Source organism: Triticum dicoccoides, chromosome 1B (assembly GCF_002162155.2).
Source record: "Triticum dicoccoides isolate Atlit2015 ecotype Zavitan chromosome 1B, WEW_v2.0, whole genome shotgun sequence".
Lineage (NCBI taxonomy): Eukaryota > Viridiplantae > Streptophyta > Magnoliopsida > Poales > Poaceae > Triticum > Triticum dicoccoides.
In genome coordinates this window covers 546,749,855-546,771,148 of record NC_041381.1, presented here as the reverse complement: position 1 = coordinate 546,771,148, position 21,294 = coordinate 546,749,855, and positions in this window count along the sequence as shown.

The following is a 21,294-nucleotide window of genomic DNA, read 5'->3' as shown; positions in this document are numbered from 1 at the left end:
TTATTAGCTAAATGGAACCAGCAGTCTCTTAATGCTAGAATGAAACCCAATCCTGCTTTTGCTACTTCACCTATCTGTGTTACTGATAAGGATTATGAATTCTCTGTTGATCCTGAGATTATTACTTTAGTTGAATCTGATCCTTTTTATGGCCTTGAATCTGAAACTATTGTGGCACATCTTACCAAGTTAAATGATATAGCCACCCTATTTACTAATGATGAGAAGTCTCGCTATTTTTATATCCTTAAGATATTTCCATTCTCATTAAAGGGTGATGCTAAGACTTGGTATAATTCTCTTGCTCCTGGTTGTGTGCGTAGTCCCCAGGATATGATTTATTACTTCTATGCTAAATATTTCCCTGCTCATAAGAAACAAGCTGCCTTGCGGGAAATATATAATCTTGTGCAAATCAAAGAAGAGAGTCTCCGACAAGCTTGGGGGAGGCTTCTCCAGTTACTTAATGCTTTGCCTGATCATCCTCTCAAGAAAAATGAAATACTTGATATCTTTTATAATGGACTAACCGATGCTTCCAAGGACTACTTGGATAGTCGTGCTGGTTGTGTTTTCAGGGAAAGGACAATCGACGAAGCTGAAATACTATTGAATAATATGTTGACTAATGAAAATAATTGGACTCTTCCCGAGCCAATTCCTGAAGTAATTCCTGAACCAATTGAGCCAACTCCTGAGCCTATTCCTAAACCCACTCCGAAGAAGAGAGGTGTTTTATTTCTCAGTCCTTAAGATATGCAAGAGGCAAAGAAATCAATGAAAGAAAAAGGTATTCAAGCTGAAGATGTTAAGAATTTACCTCTTATTGAAGAAATACATGGTCTTAATATACTGCCTGAAGAACCATGTTGTCTTGATAACCCGACACATGTAGTAAAGGTAAATTCTCTCTGTAGATATGATAAAGTTGAAATCCCCTCTACTAAATTTCATAGCCCATGCTTAGACGAATTTGATGACTTTATGGCTAGACAAGAAAGTTTTAATGCTTATGTTGGTAGAGAGTTAAAGAATAATGCTTTCGAGATAGGACGTGTAAGCGATAATCTGGCTAGAGTTAAAGATGAACTCAAACTCGTTAGCAAATATGCTTCTATGGTTGCTACTCAAGTTGAGCAAGTACTTAAAGCTCAAAATGATTTGCTTGATGAATTAAATAATAAAAATGACTTTGCTGTTAGAGTGGCTACTAGAAATGGTAGAATGACTCAGGAACCTTTGTATCCTGAAGGCCACCCTAAGAGAATCGAGCAAGATTCTCAGAGAAACAATTTAGAGGCACCTAGTTCTTCAAAAAAGAAGAAAAAGAAAAACAATAGGACTTTGCATGCTTCTAGTGAACCTACTGTAGACACACCTGAGAATCCCAATGATATTTCTATCTCTGATGCTGAAACTCAATCAGGTGATGAACATGAACCTAGTGATAATGTTAATGATAATGTTCATGTTGATGTTCAACCTAGCAAAAACAATGAAGTAGAGATTGAACCTGCTGTTGATCTTGATAACCCACAATCAAAGAATCAACGTTATGATAAGAGAGATTTTGTTGCTAGGAAGCACGGTAAAGAAAGAGAACCATGGGTTCAGAAACCCATGCCCTTTCCTCCTAAACCATCCAAGTCAAAGGATGATGAGGATTTTGAGCACTTTGCTGAAATGATTAGACCTATTTTCTTACGTGTGCGTTTAACTGATATGCTCAAAGTAAATCCTTATGCTAAGTACATGAAGGATATCATCACAAATAAAATAAAGATACCGGAAGCTGAAATTTCCACCATGCTTGCTAATTACACTTTTTATGGTGGAATACCAAAGAAACTTGGAGATCCGGTGGTACCAACTATACCATGCTCTATTAAAAGAAATTATGTTAGAACTGCTTTATGTGATCTTGGAGCCGGTGTTAGTGTTATGCCTCTCTCTTTATATTGTAGACTTGAATTGAATAAGTTGACACCTACTGAAATATCTTTGCAAATGGCTGATAAATCAACTACTATACCTGTCGGTATTTGTGAGGATGTGCCTGTTGTGGTTGCAAATGTCACTATCTTAACGGACTTTGTTATTCTTGATATTCCCGAGGATGATAGTATGTCTATTATCCTTGGTAGACCTTTTCTTAATACTGCAGGGGCTGTTATTGATTGCAACAAAGGCAATGTCACTTTTCATGTTAATGGTAATGAGCATACGGTACACTTTCCGAGGAAACAATCTCAAGTTCATAGCATCAATTCTATTGGAAAAGTTCCAACTATTATTATTGGAGGTTTTGAATTTGCTCTTCCTACTGTCAAGAAAAAGTATGATATTCTTATTGTTGGGGATTTTCATATCCCCGTTGAGGTAAGTTAGTGTTATTCGAAATTTCTCCGGTTCCGTGTTACTCGGAATGAGTTTGTTAACAAGACTTGATCAACCTTGTTAGTGGATTCATTTTGGTGATCACAAGATGGATGAAACTAGAAGGCACAACCGTCTGTACCCACTTTGTACTTTCTGTTATTTAGAATAAATAAAGCAAAAATAGTATTATCTGTCTGTTTTTTGAATTATCCGTGCATTAAAAAGTAGTCCAAAAATGAAAGTGCTCCAAATGCCCTGCAAATTTAGTATGATTTTTTTCTAGAATATTTGAGGATTTTAGGCACTGAAATCACTGCAGGAGGGGCAATCACCAGGCCACGAGAGTGGAGGCCCCCCCTATAGGGTGCGCCCCCGTCTCGTGGGCTCCTGGTGGCCCCCTCCACTTATGCCATCATCCACACACTTCATCTTCTACCCAAAAAATCCCCGTCCAGCTCAAGCATGAGTTCTAGCTCATTTTGCTGCGATTTTCGATCTCCTAGCTCAAAGCTCCATTCACAAAACTGCTTTGGGAGATTGTTGCTTGGTATGTGACTCCTCCATTGGTCCAGTTAGTTTTTGTTCTAGTGCTTTATTCATTGCAAATTTTTGCTGCATAGGTGACCATGTTCTTGAGCTTGCATGTTAAATTTTTGAGGTCCCAAGCAATTCCAATGCATGATATAGGCTCTAGGAACTCTTAGGAGTAGTTGCTATCAATCTTGTTTAGTTTTATTCACTTTTATTTTGAAGTTACTAAAATTTCAGAAATTTTCAGAAAATGTTGAGGAAACTTTTGAGAGGCTCTTCTAGCTAAAGCTCTCAGGAAAATCAAGCCAAAGAGAAGGAAAAAAGCCAAGTATAATATCCCCAGCTTAGCGGAAGTACGGTCGTGTGAATGGCCATGTGAGGATTTCTTGAAAGAAGCTGGAATTCATGAAGATTTTATTCCTTGATCGAGACTGCAGGCCTCACCGGTTTCATGAACGACCGAATCGATCAGTATCTCTTACTCACTAATACTTTCATGCAAAACTTTTATAATTATCCTAAGAAGTCACCGCCTGTAGTATCATTTCATTTATATGATGAATTCAGAGAAATGTCTTTACGTAATTTTTGCGGGGTGTGTAGGATACCTTATGAGGGAGAATTAGGGGAACCCCATCATGAAGATGTGGGTGGCTTTGTTAACACCATAGCTGTAGAGGAGCCAAAGAAGGGCTCCGAGGCAAAAGTCTCTAGCATACACTATCTCGTTTTACGCTACTTTGCCATATTTGCTAGTAGATGCTTGATTGGTCGTGGAAATAGTGGAAACTTGAGCGTTCCTGATATTATCATTCTTCAACATGCTTTGCTTGGAGACAATACTTTTAGTATGGGTGCCGTCGTTGCTAAACGGCTAGCCTTGAATCATACAAAAGGCCCCATATTTGGAGGTATCTATGATGCACGTCTTGCTAGACATTTTCAAATACCCATTAGGCACCATGAGAAGGAGGAGATAAAATTGCCTCCACACATTTTAGATTATAAGAGCAAGGTAGCACAGAAATTTATTGTTGACAACGAAGAAAAGATGCTCTCGTATAAACTTAGATTTAATAAGAAACACTTTGAGATTATTATTTTGCCTGCGCCTCTGTTTTTTGATTTGCTTGCAGAAAATCTTCTTGTCACACCGGAAGCGGTGAACAATCATCGAGCTCAAGCTTTTACTCCAGAACCTGAACCTGAGCCGGAACCTGAACTGGACCCTTATCGTGCATCATCTGTCCAGTGGGAACCGAAGATGACCAGCCAGTGGTATCCTGATTACACTTCCCAATACACCGGGGAGAGTAGCGGCGGTCCTTGGTACTAGACCAACTTAGGCCAAAAGCCTAAGCTTGGGGGAGTACGTATTTCTCACCGACTTTACATTCATGTTCACACACTAGTCGTCGGTGCTCATACTCTTTCATTGTATTATCCATGCTAGTTTAAATTTCTTTTCTAATTTTCTTCTTGTGTGTTTGATAAACTTAAAAAAACCAAAAAATTAGTTAGTTTAATTTCTTTGCTTGTATTAGAAATTAAAATGAAAACCCAAAAAGATTTCTAGTTCTTCTTCTTTACTTGTTGGGAGCTTTCCCCTGTAAATAGTTTTATTTTCTTTTCCTTTCCTTTGGGGGTCGAGAAGACCATATTGAAAGTGCTTAGTGGCTCTCATATGCATGATTGTTTATTTAATTTAGAGCCCATATTACTTGTCTTCTCTTATGAGTTGAATGCTTGCAGATTCCAGCTTAGTCCAATGCGCGTGCACTCTTATTATTATACACATCGTTCGGTCATGCAAGTGAAAGGAAATAATGACGATATATGATGGACTTATTGGGATGAGAAAAGCTGGTATGAACTCGACCTCTCTTGTTTTTGTAAATATGATGAGCTCATCATTTTTGAGTCAGCTATTATGAAGTAAACATATTTGCAATGACATTTAGAGATTATAGTTGCTTGTGCCATGCTTGATTAGCTATGAGTTATATAATGGTTTACCTTGCGTGCCAACATGCTATTAGAATGATTATGATGTGGTATGATGGGATGGTATCCTCCTTTGAATGAATTGAGTGAATCGACTTGGCACATGTTCACGCATGTAGTTGAATCAAATCAACATAGCCTTCATGATATTTATGTTCATGGTGGATTATATCCTACTCATGCTTGTATTCGGTGTGAATTAATTTTAATGCATGTTTATGACTGTTGTCGCTCTCTCAGTTGGTCGCTTCCTAGTCTTTTGCTAGCCTTCACCTGTACTAAGCGGGAATACTGCTTGTGCATCCAAACTCCTTAAACCCCAGAGTTGTTCCATATGAGTCCAAACCTTCAAATGAAATTCTGTTTTGTATGCTCGAGCAGCTCATGTTATAACTAGGGCTGCCTGTATCTTCCATGCTAGGTGGGTTATTCTCAAGAGGAGTGGACTCCGCTCCTCATTCACGAGAAAGGGCCGGTAACTGCTACCTCTTGAGCACTGCATTGGATTTCCCCGAAGAGGAGAGGGTGATGCAGCAAAGTAGCATAAGTATTTCCCTCAGTTTTTGAGGACCAAGGTATCAATCCAGAAGGAGACCACGCACAGTCCCTCGTACCTACACAAAACGATAGCTCCTCGCAACCAACACAATTAGGGTTTGTCAATCCCTTCACATTCACTTACGAGAGTGAGATCTGATAGAGATGATAAATAATATTTTTGGTATTTTTGGTATATAGATGCAAAGTGAAAAGTAAAAGACAAAGTAAAAACGAAGCAAATAATAAAGTAATGGAGATTGATATGATGAGAATAGACCCGGGGCCATAGGTTTCACTAGTGGCTTCTCTCAAGAGCATAGATATTCTACGGTGGGTGAACAAATTACTGTTGAGCAATTGACAGAATTGAGCATAATTATGAGTATATCTAGGTATGATCATGTATATAGGCATCACGTCCAAGACAAGTAGACCGAAATGATTCTGCATCTACTACTATTACTCCACTCATCGACCGCTATCCAGCATGCATCTAGAGTATTAAGTTAAAAACAGAGTAACGCTTTAAGCAAGATGACATGATGTAGAGGGATAAATTCATGCAATATGATAAGAACCCCATCTTGTTATCCTCAATGGCAACAATACAATACGTGCCTTGCTGCCCCTTCTGTCACTGGGAAAGGACACCGCAAGATTGAACCCAAAGCTAAGCACTTCTCCCATTGCAAGAACTACCAATCTAGTTGGCCAAACCAAACGGATAATTCGAAGAGACATGCAAAGATAACTCAATCATACATAAAAGAATTCAGAGAAGATTCAAATATTATTCATAGAGAAGCTGGATCATAAACCCACAATTCATCGGTCTCAACAAACACATCGCAAAAATAAGATTGCATCGAATAGATCTCCACGGGAGAGGGGGAGAACATTGTATTGAGATCCAAAAAGAGAGAAGAAGCCATCTAGCTACTAGCTATGGACCTGAAGGTCTAAAGTAAACTACTCACACTTCATCGGAGGGGCTATGGTGTTGATGTAGAAGCCCTCCATGGTGGATGCCCCCTCCGGCGGAGCTCCGGAACAGGCCCCAAGATGGGATCTCGTGGATACAGAAGGTTGCGGCGGTGGAATTAGGTTTTTGGCTCATGTTTTGATCGTTTGGGGGTATGTAGGTATATATAGGAGGAAGGAGTACGTCGGTGGAGCAACAGGGGGGCCACGAGGCAGGGGGCGCGCCCCCCACCCTCGTGACCGCCTCTTCTGTGCCTTGGCGTAGGATCCAAGTCTCCTGGATCACGTTCAGTAGAAAATCACGTTTCCGAAGGTTTCATTCCGTTTGGACTCCGTTTGATATTCCGTTTCTTCGAAACACTGAAATAGGCAAAAAACATCAATTCTGGGCTGGGCCTCTAGTTAATAGGTTAGTCCCAAAAATAATATAAAAGTGGAAAATAAAGCCCAGTATAGTCCAAAACAGTAGATAACGTAGCATGGAGCAATAAAAATTTATAGATATATTGGAGATGTATCAGGCATCCCCAAGCTTAATTCCTGCTCGTCCTCGAGTAGGTAAATGATAAAAAGAGAATTTTTGATGCGGAGTGATACTTTGGCATAATTTCAATGTAAATCTTCTTAATTGTGGCATGAATATTCAGATCCGAAAGATTCAAGAGAAAAGTTCATATTGACATAAAAATAATAATACTTCAAGCATACTAATCAAAGCAATCATGTCTTCTCAAAATAGCATGGCAAAAGAAAGTTCATCCCTACAAAATCATATAGTTAGGCTATGCCTCATTTTCGTCACACAAAGATGTTCCCAACTTCTATACCCCCGATGACAAGCCAAGCAATTATTTCATACTTAAATAATCTCAAACTCTTTCAACCTTCACGCAATACATGAGCGTGGGCCATGGATATAACACTATGGGTGGAATAGAATATGATGATGGGGATTGTATGGAGAAGACAAAAAGGAGAAAGTCTCACATTGACGAGGATAATCAACGGGCTATGGAGATGCCCATCAATTGATGTCAATATGAGGAGTAGGGATTGCCATGCAACGGATGCACTAGAGCTATGAATGCTCAACAAAAGAAAACTAGTGGGTGTGCATCCAACTCGCTTGCTCATGAAGACCTAGGGCATTTGAGGAAGCCCATCGTAGGAATATACAAGCCAAGTTCTATAATGAAAAATTCCCACTAGTATAAAAAGACAACTTATGAGACTCACTACATGAAGAACAAGGTGCTACTTTGAAGCACAATATATGAGACTCACTACATGAAGAACAAGGTTCTACTTTGAAGCACAAGTGTGGAAAAAGAGATAGTAGCATTGCCCCTTTTTTTCTTTTTTTCTTTGGCCTTTCTTTTTTTTTCCTTTTTGTCCTTTCTTTTTTCCCCTTTTTTTGGGGGAACAATGCTCTAATAATGATGATCATCACACTTCTATTGATTACAACATAAGGATTACAACTCAAAACTTAGAACAAAGATATGACTCTATATGAATGCCTCCAGCGGTGTACCGGGATGGTGCAATGAATCAAGGGTGACATGTATGAAAAATAATGCATGGTGGCTTTGCCACAAATGAGATGTCAACTACATGATCATGGAATGGCAATATGACAAAAGTAATGTATGTCATGAATATGATGATGGAAGTTGCATGGCAATATATCTCAGAATGGCTATGGAAATGCCATGATAGGTAGGTATGGTGGCTGTTTTGAGGAAGATATAAGGAGGTTTATGTGTGATAGAGCGTATCGTACCACGGGGTTTGGATGCACCGGCGAAGTTTGCACCAACTCTCAAGGTGAGACAGGGCAATGCACGGTACCGAAGAGGCTAGCAATGGCGGAAAGGTAAAAGTGCGTATAATCCATGGACTCAACATTAGTCAAAAGAACTCATATACTTATTGCAAAAATTTAGAAGTCATCAAAAATCAAGTACTACGCGCATGCTCCTAGGGGGAGAGACTGGTAGGAAAAGACCATCGCTCGTCCCCGACCGCCACTCGTAAGGATGCACAAGCCAGGTACACTTCATATTTCAAATTTGTTACACAACTTTAACCATACGTGCATGCTACGGGACTTGCAAACTTCAACACAAGCATTTATCAAATTCACAATTACTCAACTAGCACGACTTTGATATTATCACCTCCATATCTCAAAACAATTATCAAGCATCGAACTTATCTTAGTATTCAACGCACTCAAAAGAAAGTTTCGCATATCTTGAATACCAAGTATATTAATATTAAGCAAATTACCATGCTATTAATGACTCTCAAAATAATCTAAGTGAAGCATGAGATGTCAATAGTTTCTTTAAAACAAATCCACCACCGTGCTCTAAAAGATCTAAGTGAAGTACTAGAGCAAAAATTATCACGCTGAAAAGATATAAGTGAAGCACTATGAGCAAAACTATCAAGCTCAAAAGATATAAGTGAAGCACATAGAGTATTCTAGCAAATTCCAATTTATGTATGGCTCTCTCAAAAGGTGTGTACATCAAGGATGATTGTGGTAAACTAACAAGCAAAGACGCAAATAATACAAGACGCTCCAAGCAAAACACATATCATGTGGTGAATAAAAGTATAGCTCCAAGTAAATTACCGATGGAAGTAGACGAAAGAGGGGATGCCTTCCGGGGCATCCCCAAGCTTTGACTTTTTGGTGTCCTTGGATTATCTTGGGGGTGCCATGGGCATCCCCAAACTTAGGCTCTTGCCACTCCTTGTTCCATAATCCATCAAAAGAATTCTCCCAAAACTTGAAAACTTCACAACACAAAACTCAATAGAAATCTCGTGAGCTCCGTTAGAGAAAGAAAACAAAAGACTACTTTAAGGTACTTTAATTAACTCATTTTTTATTTATATTGGTGTTAAACCTACTGTATTCCAACTTCTCTATGGATTATAAACTATTTTACTAGCCATAGATTCATAAAAATAAGCAAACAGCACACGCAAAACAGAATCTGTCAAAAACAGAACAGTCTGTAGTAATCTGTAACTAACGCAAACTTCTGAAACTCTAAAAATCCTACCAAAATAGGAAGTCCTGGAAATTTTGTTTATTGAACAGCAGAAAAAAGAATCAACACAACAGCACGTTTCTATGATTTAACAATATTATATTCGTGCGTGAAAAGTTTCTGTTTTTCAGCAGAATCAAATCAACTTATCATCGTAGGTTATCCTATAGCTTCTACTTGGCACAAACACTAATTAAAACATAAAACCACATATAAACAGAGGCTAGATGGATTATTTATTACTAAACATAAGAAAAAACAAAAAATAAAAAATAAAATTGGGTTGCCTCCCAACAAGCGCTATCGTTTAACTCCCCTAGCTAGGCATAAAAGCAAGGATAGATCTAGGTAGTGCCGTAGTAATAAGATAGATCGGTCAAACTCATTTCATATTCTCTACATTCAGCAGCAAGGTTTCCTTGAGGCAAGCAAAAGTAATCAAAAGGGCTAAATTTAATAGGGCAAAAATCCCCAAGATCAATTTTAGGAGGTATAGGTTCCTCTTTTGGCCCTTCATAATGCACAACCAATTCATCATTATAAGCGTTCTTTTGACAGAACCTTGTGAGTCTATACTCAAGAGAGTATCCTAACTCATTATTTTGAATAGCCAAATCATCATTAAGTTCAGAGATTATATCAATTAAAATGTTGGTTGGCACCTTTTCTCTAAGGTTTTCATTGAAAGCAACATAGTCAAGAGATTGAAAATGCATAATTTCTTCTTGATCAAAGAGGATAGAATCTATGGGAGGACGGCCGGTGTCCACACTATAATGCGCAAAGATTTATTTGGCCTCTTTTATTATAAATCTGAATTCATGAGCCAAAAAGATAGTAGCGGCACGCTTAACAGAGGAGTGTTTGATATTAGAAAATTCTAGGAAAATCCTTTGTATAGAAGGGTGCATATGCATAAATTGCCTTTCAAGTTCAACGATAAGCATGGCAATGGCGTCCGCAAGACTACTAGTTCTATGAAGAATAGAACTGCCCATAGAGGGCAAAGCACCGGCACAAGTAAATAAATCTTGAATAACTCCTTTTCCAATAATATTGCCACTACCGATTTGAAATCTTTTTGTATGATAGGTAGGGGATTCTTAAGCAGGAGCATCAGAATTTTCCATGATATTATTATCGCCCATGTTGGCAATAATTTCCCCAATTTCAGACATAACGACAAGCAAGCAAACTGACACACGAGCAAACAAAAAGGCAACAGGAAAAAGAGGAGGAGAATGGGAAAGAGAGGGCGAATAAAACGGCAAGGGTGAAGTGGGGGAGAGGAAAACGAGAGGCAAATGGCAAATAATGTAATGCGAGAGATAGGGATTGTGATGGGTACTTGGTATGGTTGACTTGCTCTTGCGTGAGCCTCCCCGGCAATGGCGCCAGAAATTCTTCTTGCTACCTCTTGAGCACTGTGTTGGATTTCCCCGAAGAGGAGAGGATGATACAGCAAAGTAGCGTAAGTATTTCCCTCAGTTTTTGAGAACCAAGGTATCAATCCAGTAGGAGACCACGCACAAGTCTCTCGTACCTACACAAAAGGATAGCTCCTCGCAACCAACGCGATTAGGGGTTGTCAATCCCTTCACGGTCACTTACGGGAGTGAGATCTGATAGAGATGATAAATAATATTTTTGGTATTTTTGGTATATAGATGCAAAGTGAAAAGTAAAAGACAAAGTAAAAACAAAGCAAATAATAAAGTAATAGAGATTGATATGATGAGAATAGACCCGGGGCCATAGGTTTCACTAGTGGCTTCTCTCAAGAGCATAGATATTCTATGGTGGGTGAACAAATTACTGTTGAGCAATTGACAGAATTGAGCATAATTATGAGTATATCTAGGTATGATCATGTATATAGGCATCACGTCCAAGACAAGTAGACCGAAACGATTCTGCATCTACTACTATTACTCTACTCATCGACCGCTATCCAGCATGCATCTAGAGTATTAAGTTAAAAACAGAGTAACGCTTTAAGCAAGATGACATGATGTAGAGGGATAAATTCATGCAATATGATAAGAACCCCATCTTGTTATCCTCAATGGCAACAATACAATATGTGCCTTGCTGCCCCTTCTATCACTGGGAAAGGACACTGCAAGATTGAACCCAAAGCTAAGCACTTCTCCCATTGCAAGAACTACCAATATAGTTGGCCAAACCAAACGGATAATTCAAAGAGACTTGCAAAGATAACTCAATCATACATAAAAGAATTCAGAGAAGATTCAAATATTATTCATAGATAAGCTGGATCATAAACCCACAATTCATCGGTCTCAACAAACACACCGCAAAAAGAAGATTACATCGAATAGATCTCCACGAGAGGGGGAGAACATTGTATTGAGATCCAAAAAGAGAGAAGAAGCCATCTAGCTACTAGCTATGGACCCGAAGGTCTGAAGTAAACTACTCACACTTCATCGGAGGGGCTATGGTGTTGATGTAGAAGCCCTCCATGGTGGATGCCCCCTCCGGCGGAGCTCCAGAACAGGCCCCAAGATGGGATCTCGTGGATACAGAAGGTTGCGGCGGTGGAATTAGGTTTTTGGCTGCTGTTCTGATCGTTTGGGGATACGTAGGTATATATAGGACTAAGGAGTACGTCGGTGGAGCAACAGGGGGGCCACGAGGCAGGGGGCGCGCCCTAGGGGGGTGCCCCCCACCCTCGTGACCGCCTCGTCTGTGCCTTGGCATAGGGTCCAAGTCTCATGGATCACGTTCGGTTATAAAATCATGTTTCCGAAGGTTTCATTCCGTTTGGACTCCGTTTGATATTCTGTTTCTTCGAAACACCGAAATAGGCAAAAAAACAGCAATTCTAGGCTGGGCCTCCGGTTAATAGGTTAGTCCCAAAAATAATATAAAAGTGGAAAATAAAGCCCAATATAGTCCAAAACAGTAGATAAAGTAGCATGGAGCAATCAAAAATTATAGATACGTTGGAGACGTATCAGTAACCGGGATGCCCAGTCCCATGATCCAAAAAGATCAAAGCAAATCAAAATAATTAAACAAAACTCCCCCAGGGTTGTTGTATGTTGGAGGCACTCATTGTTTCGAGCAAGCCATGGATTGATGCTTGTTGGTGGTTGGGGGAGTATAAACCTTTACCATTCTTTTTGGGAACTGCCTATAATGCATTTAGTATGGAAGATACAGCCATCTCATAGTTGTTGTGTTGACAGTGAAAGTATGCCGCTCAAAATGTTATTCAATCTCTATTTTAAAATCGAGCTCTGGCACCTCTACAAATCCCTGCTTCCCTCTGTGCAGGGCCTATCTATTTACTTTTATGTTGAGTCATCACCCTTCTTATTAAAAGAACCCGCTGGAGAGCACACTGTCATTTGCATTCATTACTATTGGTTTATATTGGGTATGACTTGACTGGATCTCTTTTACCATGAATTACAATGTTTGGTCAGTCCTTGATCTTTAAAGGTGCTCTGCATTTATGTTTTGCCGTCTCAGAAAGGGCTAGCGAGATACCATCTTGTTATACCATGTTATGATTGTTTTAAGGAAGTGTTGTCATCCGAGTTTTATTATTATGGCTCGCTAGCTAATTATGCTATTGGTATGAGTAATTGTGAGACCTAAGTATTATTGTGGGTATGGTTAGTTCATAATATTTGTTGAAACTTGAATGCTGGCTTTTCATGTTTACAACAACAAGAGCAAGCAGAGTTTGTATAAGTTTTTCTTTATCACTTTCAGTTTATCAACTGAATTGCTTGAGGACAAGCAAAGGTTTAAACTTGGGGGAGTTGATACATCTCCAACATATCTACTTTTCCAAACACTTTTGCCCTTGTTTTGGACTCTAACTTGCATGATTTGAATGAAACTGACCCGGACTGACGCTGTTTTCAGCAGAACTGCCATGATGTTGTTTTATGTGTAGAAAAGAAAAGTTCTCGAAATGTCCTGAAAATCCACGGAGGCACTTTTTGGAATTAATAAGAATTTTTGGCGAAAGAATCAAGACCAGGGGGCCCAGGGCCTGTCCACGAGACAGGGGGCGCCCCCCTGTAGGGCGCGGCCTCCTATCTCGTGGGCCCCCTGGACCTCCACCGACCTCAACTCCAACTCCATATATTCACGTTCAGGGAGAAAAAAATCAGAGAGAAAGTTTCATCGTGTTTTACGACATGGAGCCGCCGCCAAGCCCTAATCTCTCTCGGGAGGGCTGATCTGGAGTTCGTTCGGGGCTCGGAAGAGGGGGATTCATCGATGTTGTCATCATCAACCATCCTCCATCACCAATTTCATGATGCTCACCGCCGTGCGTGAGTAATTCCATCGTAGGCTTGCTGGACGGTGATGGGTTGGATGAGATTTACCATGTAATCAAGTTAGTTTTGTTAGGGTTTGATCCCTAGTATCCACTATGTTTTGAGATTGATGTTGCTATGACTTTGCTATGCTTAATGCTTGTCACTAGGGCCCGAGTGCCATGATTTCAGATCTGAACCTATTATGTTTTCATGAATATATGTGTGTTCTTGATCCTATCTTGCAAGTCTATAGTCACCTATTATGTGTTATGATCCGAGAACCCCGAAGTGACAATAATCGGGATACTTCTCGGTGATGACCGTAGTTTGAGGAGTTCATGTATTCACTATGTGCTAATGCTTTGTTCCGTTTCTCTATTAAAAGGAGGCCTTAATATCCCATAGTTTCCGCTAGGACCCCGCTGCCACGGGAGGGTAGGACAAAAGATGTCATGCAAGTTCTTTTCCATAAGCACGTATGACTATTTACGGAATACATGCCTACATTACATTGATGAACTGGAGCTAGTTCTGTGTCACCCTATGTTATAGCTATTACACGAGGAATCGCACCCGGCATAATTATCCATCACTGATCCATGGCCTATGAGCTTTTCACATACTGTTCTTCGCTTATTTACTTTTCCGTTGCTACTGTTACAACTACTACAAAAAAACCCCAAAACAATTATCTTTACTTTTGCTACCGTTACCTTTATTATCATACTACTTTGCTACTAAATACTTTGCTATAGATACTAAGTTATCCAGGTGTGCTTGAATTGACAACTCAACTGATAATACTCAAGAATATTCTTTGGCTCCCCTTGTGTCGAATCAATAAATTTGGGTTGAATACTTTACCCTCGAAAGCTGTTGCGATCCCCTACACTTGTGGGTTATCAACCACCTTTAGTCAGGATAGCTTGTACTAGCTGTCCCCTTTCAAATTGGCCGTTGTTAGATCCCTTCCCGCTCAATATTTGGGGAGAGGACCAGGGCCTCTATAAAATAGGACTAGCCACCACAGTAGAGGGACAGATCGAGAGAGGGACCAAAATCAGAACAAGTAGAACACCACCCAAGCACAAGAACACCTCTCCTCAGGAGGCTGTTCTTCCCTTGTACTGTTCATCATCAGCCCAAGAGGCAATCCACCACCACCACACTGGAGTAGGGTATTACACCACAAAGGTAGCCTGAACTAGTATAAATCGTGTGTCTCTTGTGTTGTGAGTTCATCGAGCTAAGCTTAGAGATCGCGGCGAGGCGGAGGGCAAGATTCAGTAGGGGGAAATCTTCATGCGCACCCCAGTGTTCGAACCTCAAGGGTTTTGCCGGAAACCTAAATCTGACATTTGGCGCGCCAGGTAGGGGGTGCACCGAAGTCTTCCTTCCGCTGATCTGCATCCCATCGCTTCGTCGCATCCATGTCTCACGCACGCCGAGCCCGCGCTGAGCGTCGGGCCGCTCTCGCTGCTCGCGTCGCCCAGACGGCTCCTGTCGGTGGACCTCCCCGTCGTTCTTCGTCGCCTGCCGCCAACTTGCCACCGGCCCGGCGGGGAATGAGCAGTAAGCATTCTCACTGCAGCCCTCGGTGCGGCGGTACGCTGCACCGCCACTCCGTCGTTGACCCCATCCGGTTTGTCATCCCACGCTCGTCGCACCCCCACGGACGAGCAGGCCGCGCTGCTTATGGCACGCGAGCTCCTGCATTACCGCCCTGTCAATGATCTCTACGAAGAATGGCTCGCTCGCATCACCGAGCTCGTCGGCGCCATAGGGGGCTCTCCCGCGCCGTCCCTCTCGTTGACTCGCCCTCCGCCAGGTACGGGCGACGTGGCTCATGGAGCGCCTCCACCGCCTCTGCCCCAAGATGGCGCCCTAGCGCCAAGGCGCGCGGCCCCTGGGTGTGACCCACCGCGTCTAGCGCCCGTGCGAGAAGAAGGAAGATGTGAAGAAATCCCTCGGCCTCAAGAAGGCACCCCCGTGCTCCCTGCACCGGTGCGACAAGACTGCATACTTCCTATGGCAGCGGTGCGCGGGTACCATCAAGAGCAAGCTCCGCGTCAGCAAAGGGCCCCGGTGACCACAGCAGGCTGCGGCGCCTTCACCCCCGAGCTGCGTAGCGTCGCCTGGCTAGGCAAGTTCAAGCCGGACCTGCCTCCTCGCTATGAAGGCACCCCCGACCCCATGGAGTTCCTGCAGCTCTACGAGCTGAGCATCGAGGCGGCCAAAGGCGACAAGAAAGTCATGGCGAATTGGTTTCCCATGGCACTCAAAGACGGTGCTCGCTCGTGACTCCTGAACATGCCTCCCGGCTCGATCTCCTCCTGGGACGAGATGCGCAGCCGCTTCATCGCCAACTTCTAGGGCATTCGCGACCGCCCCCCGTCCGCGGGTTACCTGCACCGTATCAAGCGGCAGCCCGGGGAGACCCTGCAAAAATACATCCAGCGCTTCAACATCGTCTGCCTCAAGATCCCCAAGGTGATGGACGAGGCCATCATCTCAGCGTTCTCTGATGGTGTCCATGACGTCAAGATGAAGAAGGAGCTCGCCATCCATGAGGAGTAGTGCACATCCCTGGAGCTGTTCAACCTGGCGACCAAGTGCGCAAGAGCTGAAGAGGGACGCCTCTCCCTCCTCGAGCTCCCAGCTACTGACCCGGAAGAAAAGAAGTCCAAGGCCAAGGACGTGAAGCGTAAGGGAGTGGCCGTGCTCGCGGCAAAACCAAACACAAAGCGCGACAAGGACCAGCCGGAGTCGTCCAAGGGCAGCCGACCGTTCTGCGCCTACCACAACCTCCACACCAACAACACCAACGATTGCCAGGAGCTTAGGGCTGTTCGAGAAGGACGCTTCAGTCGATGCCCCGAGCACAACGACTGAGGCTACGGCCAAGGAGGAGGACTATGGGACGACTGTGGCCCTCGCCAGGAGTGGCGTGATCGACCTCGTGAGGATCGCTGGCAGGACCAGCCTCGCGAGGGCGCTTGGAGGGATCAGCCTCGCGAGGACCACCCCCAGGGTAACGCAGGCCTTCCTCCGCTGCCGCCGCCGCCAAGAAGGAATGATGACCATCATCAGGACGAGGGGGTTGGGGGCTTCCAGGAGCCACGTGCTATCGCTTACATCTTGGGCGGAGCTCAGGCCCCAACCTCTCAGCGTATCTTCAAGCAGTTTGTTCGTGAGGTGAACGCAGCCCTCCCTAGGCTCGAGGCCACATGCCTGCTCAGGTGGTCCAAGTGCGCCATCACCTTCAGCTCGGCAGATCAACTCAAGTGCGCGGCTACTGCTGGCGTTCTCCCGATGCTCTGCTCACCTGTCATCAGCAACGTCCAAGTCACCAAGACCCTCATCGATGGCGGTGCGGGGCTTAATGTCCTATCCATTGAGATGTTCGACAACCTTCAAGTGCCATACGACCAGCTTCAGCCCACCAAGCCTTTCTCAGGAGTTACCGATGGTTCCACCACCCCGATAGGGCAGGTCCGCCTCCCTGTCACCTTCGGGCAGCGCGACGACTACCGCACCGAACTCATCAACTTCGACGTCGCGCACATCCACCTACCGTACAATGCCATCCTTGGGTATCCAGTCCTGGCCAAGTTCATGGTAGTGACCCACCACGGCTACAATGTCCTCAAGATGCCAGGAAGGGGCGGAATCATCACGGTCCCTTGTGAAGAGAGAGATGCGGTGTGCTCCCTCGAGCGTGCCTTCCAAGCCACACCAATCAAGGACCCGGACAGTAAGGGCGAGAACCCTCCTGAGGCCTTCCCCAAGAAGAAGAAGCAACCACTCTGCATAGGGCCTCAGGAGGTCAGCTGTTGGAAATATGCCCTAGAGGCAATAATAAATTAGTTATTATTATTATATTTCCTTGTTCATGATAATCGTATATTATCCATGCTATAATTGTATTGATAGGAAACTCAGATACATGTGTGGGTACATAGACAACACCATGTCCCTAGTAAGCCTCTAGTGGACTAGCTCGTTGATCAATAGATGGTTATGCTTTCCTGACCATGGACATTGGATGTCGTTGATAACGGGATCACATCATTAGGAGAATGATGTGATGGACAAGACCCAATCCTAAGCCTAGCACAAAGATCGTGTAGTTCGTATGCTAAAGCTTTTCTAATGTCAAGTATCATTTCCTTAGACCATGAGATTGTGCAACTCCCGGATGCCGTAAGAATGCTTTGGGTGTACCAAACGTCACAACGTAACTGGGTGGCTATAAAGGTACACTGCGGGTATCTCCGAAAGTGTCTATTGGGTTGGCACAAATCGAGATTGGGATTTTTCACTCCGTGTGACGAAGAGGTATCTTTGGGCCCACTCGGTAGGACATCATCATAATGTGCACAATGTGACCAAGGGGTTGATCACGGGATGATGTGTTACGGAACGAGTAAAGAGACTTGCCGGTAACGAGATTGAACAAGGTATCGGGATACCGACGATCGAATCTCGGGCAAGTACAATACCGCTAGACAAAGGGAATTGTATACGGGATTGATTGAGTCCTTGACATCGTGGTTCATCCGATGAGATCATCCTGGAACATGTGGGAGCCAACATGGGTATCCAGATCCCGCTGTTGGTTATTGACCGGAGAACGTCTCGGTCATGTCTGCATGGTTCCCGAACCCGTAGGGTCTACACACTTAAGGTTCAATGACGCTAGGGTTATAAAGGAAGTTTGTATGTGGTTACCGAATGTTGTTCAGAGTCCCAGATGAGATCCCAGACGTCATGATGAGTTCCGGAATGGTCCGGAGGTAAAGATTTATATATGGGAAGTCCTGTTTTGGTCACCGGAAAAGTTTCAGGTTTTATCGGTAACGTACCGGGACCACCGGGAGGGTCCCGGGGGTCCACCAAGTGGGGACACCATCCCCGGAGGGCAGCATGGGCCAAGTGTGGGAGGGGACAAGCCCCAGGTGGGCTGGTGCGCCCCCCCCCCCCACAAGGGCCCAAGGCGCCTAGGGTTTGGGGAGGGGGCGCCCCACCTAGCTTAGGGAGCAAGTTTCCCCCTCTCCCCCCCTTGGCCGCCCCCCTAGATGGGATCTAGGGCTGGCCGCCGCCCCTAGGGGTGGAAACCTAGGTGGGGGCGCAGCCCCCTCTCCCCCGATATATAGTGGAGGCAAAGGAGCAGCCCAACACACGAAGTTCTTCTCCTGTTGGCGCAGCCCTACATCTCTTTCTCCTCATATCTCGCGGTGCTTGGCGAAGCCTTGCAGGATTGCCACGCTCCTCCACCACCACCACGCCGTCGTGCTGCTGCTGGACGGAGTCTTCCTCAACATGTCCCTCTCTCCTTTCTGGATCAAGGCGTGGGAGACGTCACCGGGCTGCACGTGTGTTGAACGCGGAGGTGCCGTCCGTTCGGCACTAGGATCATCGGTGATTTGGATCACGACTAGTACGACTCCATCAACCCCGTTCACTTGAACGCTTCCGCTTAGCGATCTAAAAGGGTATGTAGATGCACTCTCCTTCCTCTCTTGTTGCTAGAATCTCCATAGATTGATCTTGGTGTTGCGTAGAAAATTTTGAATTTCTGCTACGTTCCCCAACAGTGGCATAATGAGCTAGGTCTATTGCGTAGATTCTATGCACGAGTAGAACACAAAGAAGTTATGGGTGTCGATATTGTCAATTTACTTGCCATTACTAGTCTTATCTTGATTCGGCGACATCGTGGGATGAAGCGGCCCGGACTGACCTTACACGTACGCTTACGTGAGACAGGTTCCACCGACTGACATGCACTTGTTGCATAAGGTGGCTAGCGGGTGCCAGTCTCTCCCACTTTAGTCGGATCGGATTCGATGAAAGGGTCCTTATGAAGGGTAAATAGCAATTGACATATCACGTTGTGGTTTTGCGTAGGTACGAAACGTTCTTGCTAGAAACCCATAGCAGTCACGTAAAACATGCAAACAACAATTAGAGGACGTCTAACTTGTTTTTGCAGGGTATGCTATGTGATGTGATATGGCCAAAAAGAATGTGATGAATGATATGTGATGTATGAGATTGATCATGTTCTTGTAATAGGAATCACGACTTGCATGTCGATGAGTATGACAACCGGCAGGAGCCATAGGAGTTGTCTTAATTTATTGTATGACCTGCGTGTCAATGAACAACGCCATGTAATTACTTTACTTTATTGCTAAACCATTAGCCATAGTAGTAGAAGTAATAGTTGGCGAGACAACTTCATGGAGACACGATGATGGAGATCATGATGATGGGGATCATGGTGTCATGCCGGTGATGATGATGATCATGGAGCCCCGAAGATGGAGATCAAAAGGAGCAAAATGATATTGGCCATATCATGTCACTTTTGATTGCATGTGATGTTTATCATGTTTATGCATCTTATTTGCTTAGAACGATGGTAGCATAAATAAGATGATCCCTCGCAATAATGTCAAGAAAAGTGTTCCCCCTAACTGTGCACCGTTGCGAAAGTTCATTGTTTCGAAGCACCACGTGATGATCGGGTGTGATAGATTCTAACGTTCACATACAACGGGTGTAAGCCAGATTTACACACGCGAAACACTTAGGTTAACTTGATGAGCCTAGCATGTATAGACATGGCCTCAGAACACAAGAGATTGAAAGGTCGAGCATGAGTCGTATGGTAGATACGATCAACATGAAGATGTTCACCGATGATGACTAGTCCGTCTCACGTGATGATCGGACACGGCCTAGTTGACTCGGATCATGTAATCACTTAGATAACTAGAGGGATGTCTATCTGAGTGGGAGTTCATAAGATGAACTTAATTATCCTAAACATAGTGAAAAGATCTTTGCAAATTATGTCGTAAGCTCGCGCTTTAAGTTCTACTGTTTAGATATGTTCCTAGAGAAAATTTAGTTGAAAGTTGATAGTAGCGATTATGCGGACTAGATCCATAAACTGAGGATTGTCCTCGTTGCTTCAGAGAAGGCTTATGTCCTTAATGCACCGCTCAGTGTGCTGAACCTCGAACGTCGTCTGTGGATGTTGCAAACATCTGACATACACGTTTTGATAACTACATGATAGCTCAGTTAAACGGTTTAGAGTTGAGGCACCAAAGACGATTTCCAATCGTCGCGGAACATATGAGATGTTTCGAGGGCTGAAATTGGGATTTCAGGCTCATGCCCACGTCAAGAGGTATAAGACCTCCGACGATTTTCTTAGCCTACAAACTAAGGGAGAAAAGCTCAATCGTTGAGCTTGTGCTCAGATTGTCTGAGTACAACAATCACTTTAATCGAGTGGGAGTTGATCTTCTAGATGAGATAGTGATGTTTCTCCAAAGTCATTGCCACCAAGCTGCTAGAGCTTCGTGATGAACTATAACATATCAGGGATAGATATGATGATCCTTGAAGTACTCGCGATGTTTGACACCGCGAAAGTAGAAGTCAAGTAGGAGTATCAATTGTTGATG